General features: G+C 47.7%; 1 long non-coding RNA gene across 1 annotated transcript in view; it reads left to right on the forward strand.

Annotated features, from left to right (window-relative positions):
- The window catches only part of LOC112547379 (uncharacterized), a 31,615-nt gene extending 22,782 nt beyond the window's left edge, over window positions 1–8,833 (forward strand). Inside the window, exons 3-4 of the long non-coding RNA XR_003091118.2 lie at window positions 7,445–7,530; window positions 7,990–8,833. This is a non-coding gene — a long non-coding RNA (uncharacterized LOC112547379). The remainder of the gene's footprint in view (window positions 1–7,444; window positions 7,531–7,989) is intronic.
- The last annotated feature ends 3,088 nt before the right edge of the window (window positions 8,834–11,921 follow it).

Raw genomic sequence — 11,921 nt, forward strand, 5'->3', positions numbered from 1 at the left:
TCAGCTGTAGCAGCCTGAAAATTGCAGCTTTTCAGAACCTTGCGTGCACGCTCTGACAATAACCAAATCACATGCACCTGAGACATCACTGGGCCAATTCATGCCCAGTATTTAGAAAAATGTCTTCAGTGTATAGTTAAAGATGCTATCCTAACCTGATATATCCCCAGCTGGGGAGAACTATCTATTATCAGTGTGCATCTATGGTTAATCCATCGGGTGTTCTAAAGGAACAGGCAGACTCACATTGATGCTACATTAACATAGTATTTCTTTGACTTACTATAGCTATAAAGGAAGGTGGAATGTGTCTTCTGGACTGTATTGGGAAGAGCAGTGAGAAGTCCTGTGGCACCTTATAGACTAACTGAAGTGTTGGAGCATAAGCTTTTGTGGGCAAAGACCCACTTCGTCAGATGCATGTAGTGGGAATTTCCAGAGGCAGGTATAAATATTCAGGCCAGAATCAGGCTAGAAATGACGAGGTGGATCCAATCAGGGAGGATGAGGCCCACTTCTAGTAGCTGATTGTATCGGGAAGAGTTACCAGAACTGGGTACTATTAATGACACCCATGTAATTTACGGAAGAACCACAAGAAGCTTACAGCAAGCTGGTAAATGATATTTGTACCAGTACTGGGAGATGAAGAATGCATTTAACAACAGTTTTAGTTACATTTAGTACTAAAAATTTCACTGCTGGTCATTTCACAGAGAGCACCACGCAAGTAATCATTTCAGATGAATATTGTTGAGGAAGAATACAAAGGAAGAGTTGCCCAACCTTCCTCCAACTTGCGTTGTTAGGCTATGTCTAAACTATGGGTTTTTTCAAAAGTCGATATGCAAATTCTGTGGGAATTTGCATATCTTCTTCCAATCGCTTTTTCAAAAGCGGCTCTTTCGAAAGCAAAAGTAGTCTGGATGCATTTTTTTTGGAAAAAAACCCTTTTCGAAAAACTGTGTGAACCTCTTTTTTTTAGGATGAGCGGGGGTTTTTTTTCGAAAAAGGGTTTTTTCCAGGAAAAAAAATGTCCAGCCTACTTTCACTTTTGAAAGACCCACCTTCGAAAAAATGATCGGAGGAAGATATGCAAATTCCCATGGACCAGGGCTTTGATTTGTACAATATTGAAGACTGTTTAGATTTTCCATATTCCACTGCTTATGATTACGATGGCAAATCGCTTTTTCCTTCCATCTTTAAAGATTCTTTTATTTCAGTACAAGTATGGGAGAACAAAGTCTAATATCAAGTGCATTAAGCATACCACCAAGAGCTGTAAAAACCCTACATTTTAGTCTTCAAGGACAGTTCAAAACAGAGTGATTCCATTTCTAATGAAGACATTTACAGAGTAAGCCCCAAAACTAGAGCTGTAGTAAAACAGCTCCCAAAAGGTTATTTTGTGGGCATCTGTTCTTTTTTTAAAAGAAGAGTAAATATTTATTCACCTACCTGTGTTCTCACTAGTGCTGATTTACCGCTGTGTGAGAGCAGAATTGGTCACACTCGAGACTGAAGAAATGCTGTGTTTGAGCCACACAGCCCCAGCCCCGGACCAGTTGCCTGCCTGCCACATGGCCACTGCCTGAAGCCCTGGGCAGCAACCTTCCCGTTGCCTCAACCCCCAGTGGCAGCACCATGCTCACCTGCAGCCCCAAACCCCAGCAGCAGCCACCTGCCCACAGCCCAAACCTCAGCGACAGACACCCTCTGGCTCGCCACGTGGCTGCAAACCGCAGCAGCAGCTGGAACAGCCATCCGCCAACACAGCCCCAGACGCCAGAGTAGCAGCCCCCGGCCCCGCCCGCCACGCGGCCCCAGCTGTGGGAGCAGCCATGCCACTCACCTTCCTGAGCCAGCAGGAAGGTGAGTGCTTCTGTGTGGCTGTGTGAAGGAGGTGGGTGGACTTAGACATTTTTCTGTGCAGTTGCTCAGGCGTGCACCTCCGAGGGCACACTGGTGGGGTAAGCTTGAATGGCTGCTCTTCACTGCTCTGTCCTGTGATGGACGAGAAGTATCGGTCCCACGCCTTTAACCCGGACGTAAAGACAAAACAATCCTACAGCCACACCTGGCGTGATTTTGTGGCTGTTACAATGAGAGGGAAGGAGAGTTCAGTGGTTTGAGCATTGAGGTGCTAAACCCAGGGTTGAGAGTTCAATCCTTGCATGGCCCATTTAGGGATCTGGGGCAAATTTATCAGGGTTGGTACTGTTATAAGTACCGGGGACTAGACTTGATGACCTTGCAAGGTCCCTTCCAGTTCTATGAAATAGGTATATCTCCATATGTTATTATTATATTTATGTCAGGGCTTCCTATCTCCTGCCAATATAACTTGTCACTTTCACCTGGAGGGACAACAGGCTGTGATGCAGGACAGCAAATGGGTACTGTCCTCATTACCAGACACCTAAAGCATGCTGTGCGGGGCACCTGGCTCTAATGCAGAGTGTGCAGACAACAGAACGCCCCATGACACACAGCTCCTGCCTCACTGCACATCCACCAGGTGTCCCTTCATTTTATCACAAGTAGGGGTGTGACGAGATGGGATAGGCCCAAAGCCCCCTGCTGGAGGCTGGTGGCTTTGCCACATTCTGCTCCAGGGAAAAGAGCAGAGGAGAGGTCCTCCAAGCAAGCTAGAGTGGCTGCTTTTGCCTCAGCCAATCAGGGCCCAGCAAGCCAGTATAAAGAAGCTGCTGGGCCAGGGTGTGGCAGTTCCTCTTTGGAGCTCAAGTCAAGCAGACCCAGGGACAGTCTGGGAAACAGCAGCCCCTTGGATAGTTCTGAATGTGGGCTGGATTGCAGACCTGGCTGAAGGTCCAGAGGCTGAAGACCGGCTGTGGTGAACTATGGCAAATTGCAGAACCCTGGACAGGGTGATGTGAGGCCTTTCTCTTAAAGCCTTGAAGGAGTGGGTGGATGGAGAAGCTTCTTGGGGGAGTGGCCTAGTGGGCGAGTAATGACACTTAGTGGACAACTGTTATTTACAGAGGAGTGGGCAGGCCTGGCCCCGCCCCATGTCCCAGTAGCTACACAAGGGGGTAAGAAGAACCCTGTTTCCAGGCAACCAAGAAGAAAGGGCATCTGGGATACCTCCCCTCCCAGAGCCAGTTGGAGCAGAGGAGCTTGTGGACACACGTCCTCAGCACCAAAGGGGCACTCGAGAGTGGATGAGCTCTTCACGGGCGGAGGGGAGGGGCACACTGTACTTTGAAGCAGCTAGTAAGCAAAAGCCGGCAGAAGCTGAGATACACTCACCAATGGTAACGAGTCAGATCGTTAAAGGGACAACAGAAAAATCAGTAATCAGCTAGCTCCGCGCCGCTCGGCAGTGTATCAGGGAAATGCCAGCACGGAGCTGCAGGAAGCAAGTGGGGATTTAATAGCTCCCCCACGTATTTTCCCCTTCAAGTGGTAACAAGCTGTCCTCCAGTTCCCCCTGAGTGGCTCCTCATTACAGAGCTCATCAGGGTTTTTTCTGTCAGTGGAATAGTGTAGCGTTCGAAGGACAGGCTCTGTCAAGGGAGAGAACCACAAGCAGGCTCCACAGAGCCACCCGTCTCTGCTCTTCAGAGCGCTTGTTCCCCACTTGAGAGAGAGAGGTGTCTTTTTGCCTTCCTCCAGGCACTAATGAGATGCCACAAAAAGCGTCAAAGAAAGCAACATGGCTCCCTCTCTGATGAAGGGGTCGGTACCAGAGAGTCTCCCTTTGGAGCTAGCTGTGGAGAGAGGAGCAGACAGGTTTTCCACCAAAGGATTTGGCAGTTGTAATTTTGTCATGCCACACCTCCGCTTTTCCACGTTTGGCTTTGCTCTTTGGGGCGTGTGTGTGAGCACCGCTCGGCTCTTCCTCAGAGCAGCGCTTCTGATTTCGGAGCAGATCGGAGGGGGTAGGGGGAAGATAGCAGACACTAATCAGGGCTTCATGACAGTAAGGCATGGTTGCATGGTGGTGTTCTGTGTAATCACATGGGCTGTGTCTAGACTGCATCCCTTTTCCGTAAAAGGGATGCAAATTAGACACATCGCAATTGCAAATGAAGCAGGGATTTAAGTCCCCCCGCCTCATTTGCATAAACATGGCTGCCGCTTTTTTCCGGCTCGGAGCTTTGCCGGAAAAAAGCGCCAGTCTAGATGGGGATCTTTCGGAAAATAAAGCCTTTTCTGAAAGATCCCTTATTCCTCTTAAAAGACTGGCGCTTTTTTCTGCCAAAGCTCTGAGCCGGAAAAAAGCGGCAGCCATGTTTATGCAAATGAAGCTGGGGGGATTTAAATCTCCGCTTCGTTTGCAATTGTGCTGTGTCTAATTTGCATCCCTTTTACGGAAAAGGGATGCAGTCTAGACACAGGCACATAGTCCACATATCAGAGGCCTCTCTAGGCCCTTGGGCTGCTTCTTTCTCTCCTGGATTATACACAGAGGCTCCGTCTACGCCGCAGAGTTTTTGTACAAGAAGCCTTTTGCGGAAGAGACTTTCTGCAAAAACTTATTGCACAAAAGCGCATCCAGACCTCAAGGTGCATTGCAAAAGTGATGTGCTGTTGCTCAAGAGAGCGCTTCAAAGACCTTTTAAGGCTTCACTTCAAAGAGAATCCTCTGAACTGTCATTCATGCTTAATTCGACACTTTACACTCAAATTTGAATAAAGACCCTAATTATCTTACCCATTACAAAGATAGCTTCCCCAATTATCACCTCTAATATCATTAGCTCACAGACATTTACCTCCTTTCCTTCTCCCCCCGATCCCCCTTCTGTTCTGAAATTTGATTTGTCCTTTTCATATGTGTTCATTTTTTTAATTTTATCCTTTGGTATATATGGTTGTGACAATTTTCTTCCACTATTTGATCTGAGGAAGTGGGTCTGGCCCACAAAAGCTCATCACCTAATAAACCATCTTGTTAGTCTTTAAAGTGCTACACAGTCCTGTTTTTTGTTTCAGCTGCACCAGACTAACACGGCTACATTTCTACCACACTGCATGGACGCTCTTGCGCAAGAAAGCTCTGATGGCCATTCACAGCTCTGTACCACCCAAACCCTTCTCTTCTGCCCATTTACTTGCGCAAAAGCACACTTGAGGTGTGGGCGCTCCACTGGTTTTTGCACAGAAAGGGTCAGTTTTGCCCAAAAACCTTGTAGTGTAGATGTAGCCAGAGAGTTTAACCTTAGCGACATGATGCATTATAGGATTCCCCTCCTGCTTTGTTCCCCCAGTCTTGGAGGAGACACGTGCAGTTCCCAAGACCAGGGAGTCAACTCCACTCTCTCAGCCAATCTAAGCACTCCTAGCCCCAAAGAAGTCCATGTCACTGGTCCAATCCATGATTTGGAAATCCAAGTGTTAGTCAGAAAGGGAGATTTGCAACTGGCTGCTCTTTGAGGAGTGCAGTGTCGACACAAACATCCTGCAGGTAATGAACGAGGAGGGAGAATCCTAGCATATTTGGCTGTTATTGACGTCAAAGAGCAGAGCTCATTTCAAGACACGCACTCAACACACACTTCTCCCTGGACATAATGTACCTCCAGGGCTCTTCTGGCATCACAGACCAGCTGGGCAATTTATTTCTAGATGTCCAGGCTTGTCAATAGCCACCTTTATGTGGAGTGTTTAATGTCCAGAACTGAGCAAACGGACTGCAAATGTTACCTCCTGAAAAACTGAATAAAAGGTCCCAGTCTGGCTGGTAAAGCCATTCGCTTTTCATTAGCAATGTGGCCCCTGCTTTAGTGAGTGATTTATTCCTGGACCAGCGCTGGTTCCTGCCTGTGGATTTAGAAGCACTTGCCAAAAGTTTCACCCAAACCTTTGGTTTGTGTTTTGGCCATAAATGTGGCCCCCAGCTTGCCAGGATCCAGCCCCTTGAGGCTCAGTGTTCTCCCCTCCCTCCACATCAGGACGCCATTGCTGGAACTCCCGCCCCCCCAAGACTGGAGCACCAGTGCTGGCTCAGGGGGAAGAGCCCCGAACCCTGGGGCTGGATCCAACTCGTGGGCTCTGCCAGGCTGGGGAGGAAGTGAAGCCATGAACTGCTGCACCCTCTCCAGCGAGAGGCTTTCCCTCCGCCGCTCTGATTGGGTGCAATTGAGACCAATAGGAGCAGCAGGGGGCGGTGCCTGGGAGCAGCATGGGACACAGAGCTATGTGCATACCCGGGGAACAGCACCAGATAAGCACCCTCGCCCCCCAGATGCTCCTGCACCCCCAGGCCATTCCTGCACCCTACCACCATCCCAAACCCCACAGTCCTCTTCCCGGCAGCCGCCTCCCACACAGTGAACTCCTCATTTTTGTGCCCCACCCCAGAGCATGAGGAGGCCCACAAAATCTACTACCCTGGGTCCCCTAAGCTCTGATGTGTAAGGGGAATGTGAGGAGGGTCTTTGTGTGGCCCTGACTGATTTTTCTGTGGGTGAGCAGCCCCCCAAAAGCTCAAAACCCCAAAAAAGTTCCCCATTCCTGCGATATGCCCTATGGTGGATAGGGATTAGCTGTCTGGATTTAGCCATGGAGCTGTTTTATATTCTTACCACCAGGTGAAGGGAAGAGAGAGGAGATGAAAGGCAAGAGGGGGCTTATCATACATGGGTTTGATCAAAACAGGGTTTATACCCACCTTCTACAGAGCCTCACCTTCCCTGGGCCCAGTTTGCTCCCTGTGTGGGCCCATGTCCTGCCTGCTCCCCACAGGGAAGTGCACAAGTGGGGAGAGCTTCTCTCCGCCCCACACAGCCTCACTGGGCCCCAAGCTGTGGGGGGGAAGAGCCAGTGCCTCTGGCCATGAGGAGAAGGGGTGGTGGAGGAAAGCCAGCTCTCCCAGTGGTGGTGGGGTGGGAGGAGGAAAAAGCTAGCTTCATCGGCTATGGCAGGGGAGGAGGTGGTGGGGGGAGAGCCAGCTTCTCCAGCCCCGGGGGGGCATAGAAAAGCTCTTCCAAAAAAGGCCACATTTTGATTCCTGTGCATGCCCTAGCCTGCCTGCATTTTCTGCTCACAGCTGCACTGCTTGTGGTTTGGGAGGGAATGCCTAGCTTCATGCAGCAGCTGTTACCCAAAGGAGGCGGGGCTGTGACAGACCCCACCCACCCTTTTTTGACCAATGAAGATGGCTGGGAGCAAGGGGCTGCTTGTTTCCTTAGTGGCTCTTGGAAGTCATAGGTTTTCCTGGGGCATATGCCTCCCACAGCTTTCCGCAGGGCTCTTTGTTTCTACATCGCTGTAGCATATTGGGAATTAAACCCAACAAGAACAAAACGCTGCTAGATTACGCACTATTTCAGGAGAGGATTTTGGCTTCATGCTTAATGCAGCCACTGATGAACAATCCCCGGGGGGTGAAAAAAAATGCTTCCAGATGGAAAAGTTGTGTGTAATGGACTAGCAGCTCATAACACAATCAATCATTCTGTATTGAAATCCCCAGCTGATGTGGACAAGGCTGGATTGGAGGCGCTTTAAAGGAATGCAGAAACATTGAGCATACACATTTGTCTGTAGCTATGGCTGGGGGTAAGTTTTCAGACAACTCTGCTTTTTTGTGCCCTCCCCCTCTAAAATGCAGATTCTAGTCAAAGAAAACATTTCCTGAAATTGCATCAAACTTGCAGAACTGTTTTGGTTAAAAAAAAATTAGACCAAGTGGAATTAATAATGGAGATTGCCTATCTCCTAGAACTGGAAGGGACCTTGAAAGGTCATCGAGTCCAGTCCCCTGCCTTCACAGCAGGACTACGTACCATCCCTGACAAATTTTTGCCCCAAATCCAGGTGCATTTGCTTTTTCAAGCTGAAGTGACTTTTTCACTTTTAACTTAGTTTTGGTTGTATTTTAAACAAAGATACAAAAAAGTCCTCCAAAGTGAAATGTAACCTGTCTTTTCACGCCAAACAGAATATTTCATTTGCTCCAAATCTATTGTTTGGAAAATTGTTTTGTTTGTCAAAATATGTGTAACAATTTTGTTTCAGGTGGATGCAAAATGATGGAGTTGATTGACCTTATACTTCAGGCACTGACCCGAAAAATCAGTTAGTTGCACTGTGATGAATCCCCCAGGCTGCAACCTCCAATTGGGATACCACTGAGGTCTCTGACTTGCCAGCCTCAGTTCCCTCTTGCACTCTGCTGCTATTATAACTCACATATGGAGGCTACGTCTACACTGCAGGCTGAGTGGCCTGAGAAGTACCTTGCTCTGTCAAATGTTGATTACCATTCAGCTGCCTGCACAAGCTCCCTCTGTGCACTGCCCCAGCATAGCAAACTCTGAGAAAACCGCAGTGGCCACAAAATCAGATAAGGTACAAAGGCCAAATGCAGCACAGTCTCCGGCTCCCTGAATCCGATGTCTGCAGCGCTGCTAGTATGTGAATGCCCCCAGTAATGGACCAGCTCAATCGTCAGCAATTTCCACGCCCCCAGGCTGGACAGAGACAGCTCCTCGCAGCTACATCTATATACACATAAGTTACGCGTCACTCCTGTTGTACCTGGGTGCCACCCAATACCTTCTACATGCTGGTTTGATCAAAACATCCCTATCCACCCTGCTGTCATGCTGACCTTACCCTGAGGATGGGTCATTATGCTCTTGTTCTCTATAGGAAGTGTGCTTGTACCAAGAGCTTTCCTAACAGGGTTTTCAGGTGCTATTGTAACTGCCACCAGGTGCATTTGAACCTGGGACCTCTAGAGCTTAGTGTCAGAGCCTCTACAGCTTGAGATATAAAATCAACTGGCTCCCAGCTTAGGCTGTAGAGCTCCCTTGTTCTTATCTCTCGCTGTAAGTGGTCTAAGTGTCACAACATGGGACAGTGAACCACACTAGGGCTATGTCTACACTCGCGGCTTCTTGCGCAAGTAATATGCAAATGAGGCTAAGCGTGGAATATCACCGAGCCTCATTTGCATACCTAATGAGCCACCATTTTTTTCAGAAGAGGCTCGTGCTCAAGAAGGAGTGTCTACACTGCCCCTTCTTGCGCAAGAAAAACCCTCTTGCGCAATGCCGTTACACCTATTACTTTTCAGGAAGAATGGCGTTGCGCAAGAGGGATTTTCTTGCGCAAGAAGGGGCAGTTTAGACGCTCCTTCTTGCGCAAGAGCCTCTTCTGAAAAAAATGGTGGCTCATTAGGTATGCGAATGAGGCTTGGCGATATTTCATGCTTAGCCTCATTTGCGTACTACTCGCGCGAGAAGCCGCGAGTGTAGACATAGCCTGGGTGTGTGGGTTACACTATCCCAGAGTGTGTTTACATGATTTGTGCCTAGTACCCTGAGGTGTGTTTCTGAAATATCAGCCCTAGTCTGGCCAGATTCTGTGATCAGGGCCTGCCTCCTGCTCACAGCTCAACTTCGCTTGATATTAGCTTGACTACTTTTGCTCAGGCCTCAGGCCTCACAGTAGGCCTGTGACGCATGGGCTTATGTTTCAGGCCCTCTTCTTACGACAACTTCCACCAGCATTCACAGAGGCGTGAACACAGCCGGCTGTACTTACGTGCAGACTCTGGCCAGCCACTGCATGAACCAGCAGTAGAGAAACTGCAGCCCCAAATACATCCAGCTCCAGTGTTCCCTGTCAGCTGGGTGCTCGTGCAGCTGTTCAGAAGAAATTCAAATGCCTCCCAGCTGATTAGCAGAGTGCCCATAGCCCGGTTTTCTTGATTCTATTGGTGGTGCACGTTCACCCATGTCTTGGTTGACATCATAGGCATTTGTCGACCACCCCGGTAAACCTCATCCCATGAGGCATTACGGGGCGGTTGACAAATGCCTTTGATGTCGACTGCGGAGCGTCCAGACTAGCGCTGATCGGCTCAGTGCGGCAGCCATTTTAATTTAAATGAAGCAGCGATTATTTAAATTGCCACTTCATTTGGGTCTGTCTAGTAAACTAATCTACATGGGTTTGGCGACAGAGCCATGTAGTCTAGACATACCCTTAGGGTATGTCTACACTACCACCCTAGTTCAAACTAGGGTGGTTAATGTAGTCAATCGAAGTTGCAAATGAAGCCCGGGATTTAAATATCCCGGGCTTCATTTGCATCTTGCCGGGCGCCGCCATTTTTAAATCCCCACTAGTTCGGACTCCGTGCCCGCGGCTACACAAGGCACAGAGTAGGTAGTTCGAATTAGGCTTTCTAATTTGAACTACCGTTACACCTTGTTCCACGAGGAGTAGCGGTAGTTCGAATTAGCCTAATTCGAACTACCTACTCCATGCCGTGTGTAGCCGCGGGCACGGAGTCCGAACTACCGGGGATTTAAAAATGGCGGCGCCTGGCAAGATGCAAATGAAGCCGGGGATATTTAAATCCCGGGCTTCATTTGCAACTTCGATTGACTACATTAACCACCCTAGTTTGAACTAAGGTAGTAGTGTAGACATACCCTTAGAGTGATAGCTCACAAGGCCAGCTTTTACAAAACCTATGATTACATCACCACGCTAAATATGGGGTGCTAGGTTGCGGTTTGGGGCACAGAGTGTCACATACATGCAACTCGCTTCATGCATGAGTCAAACAAATCATTCTGCCAGAGCAGACCTCCTTGCCTGCTGCAAACAAACAATGAAGAGAACTACTGTCTTTCTCTCTGGTCTGTATTTCGGCCCAGAAATGTTTGAAAATAAGTTACAGTGAAATCTGTGTTATCCTACACGCTCGGGGAATAGGGCGTTCTGGTTATCTAAAAATTCCGGTTATCTGAGGGTCCCATCAACCTAGGAAAAACCAATGGACAATAATAGTAAATCTCAAGTTTTTAATATTGGTAGTATTGTAGTGTGAGGCAGTTTGTCTCACATTTCTATTCTGAGTTAAAGATGATTAGTACTTCTTAAATAAAAAATTGTTAAGCCAATCATGGTACATCAAGCCAGGCCTGTGCGCCTGAAGACGTGACAGTATTGTGGCTGGGGGCAATGCTGGTTAACAAAGTTTTCTGGTTAACAGAGTGCTGGATAACAAAGCTTTCACTGTATATAGGTAAGTATAGCTAGTTGGCTGGCTATGTTTGCTTTTTCTTTTGATACAAACACCTCTGCATCCAATATTGTGACTTCGCTGAGACAGGACAGACTCCTATCTATTTGCGCTCTTCAAAGAGCTGCATCCTCCATGTCGTTCTTTTGAGAAAGCGACGTGTTTATTGATATCACCAGAAACAGATTCCTTTCTTTATTCTGTTTTATTTAGCTGCAGCACAATCCATCCAAGACCTGGAAGGGCTTGCTAATAACATGTGCAGCAAAGAGATGGGCTTTGAATTCTATAGGGCGTCTCTGGGATTAAAAGGGAACAGATAATCACAATGATGCTATATCATTTTTCTAATCCTGGGTCCAACATTTGTCATGCAGAAATCTAGACTCGATAATGCTGGGTGTTCCACTTCATTTGGTTGCTATTAGAAGCCATCTGGAGCTCAACGACGAAGGAGTGTTGTCAGAAATATTTCACGTCAAGCAGAAAATGTTGTTATTAATTAATTGAGCTCTGTAAATGTACCTAGTAATTTACATAAAAGACACGGTCTTTACTTCAAAGAGTTGCCAATCTAGGTACAGTCTAAAAATATGCTTATGATTAAAAGGGTGCAGTCAAAAATATGCTTTTCATAGTTCTTCAGACAACCACCTGGAAGAAGTCAATTAAACTCTTTTACCTCTCTGACGTGTATTCTGCTCTGCTTTTTTCATGCTCACATCCAAGGCTCCTTATAAATAAACAGGGACCAGAAGGGAGGCAGTGTAGTCTAATGGATAAAGCACTGGGCTGGACATCTAGAGAGCTGGTATTTCTAGCTCTGCCACTGATCTGTTGGTTGGCCTTAAGCAAGTCACTTCATCCTCCCGTGCTTCTGTTTCCCTTCTCACCTGAAACTTTCAGG

The sequence above is a fragment of the Pelodiscus sinensis genome, chromosome 18 (assembly GCF_049634645.1).
Source record: "Pelodiscus sinensis isolate JC-2024 chromosome 18, ASM4963464v1, whole genome shotgun sequence".
NCBI classification, from domain to species: Eukaryota; Metazoa; Chordata; order Testudines; family Trionychidae; genus Pelodiscus; species Pelodiscus sinensis.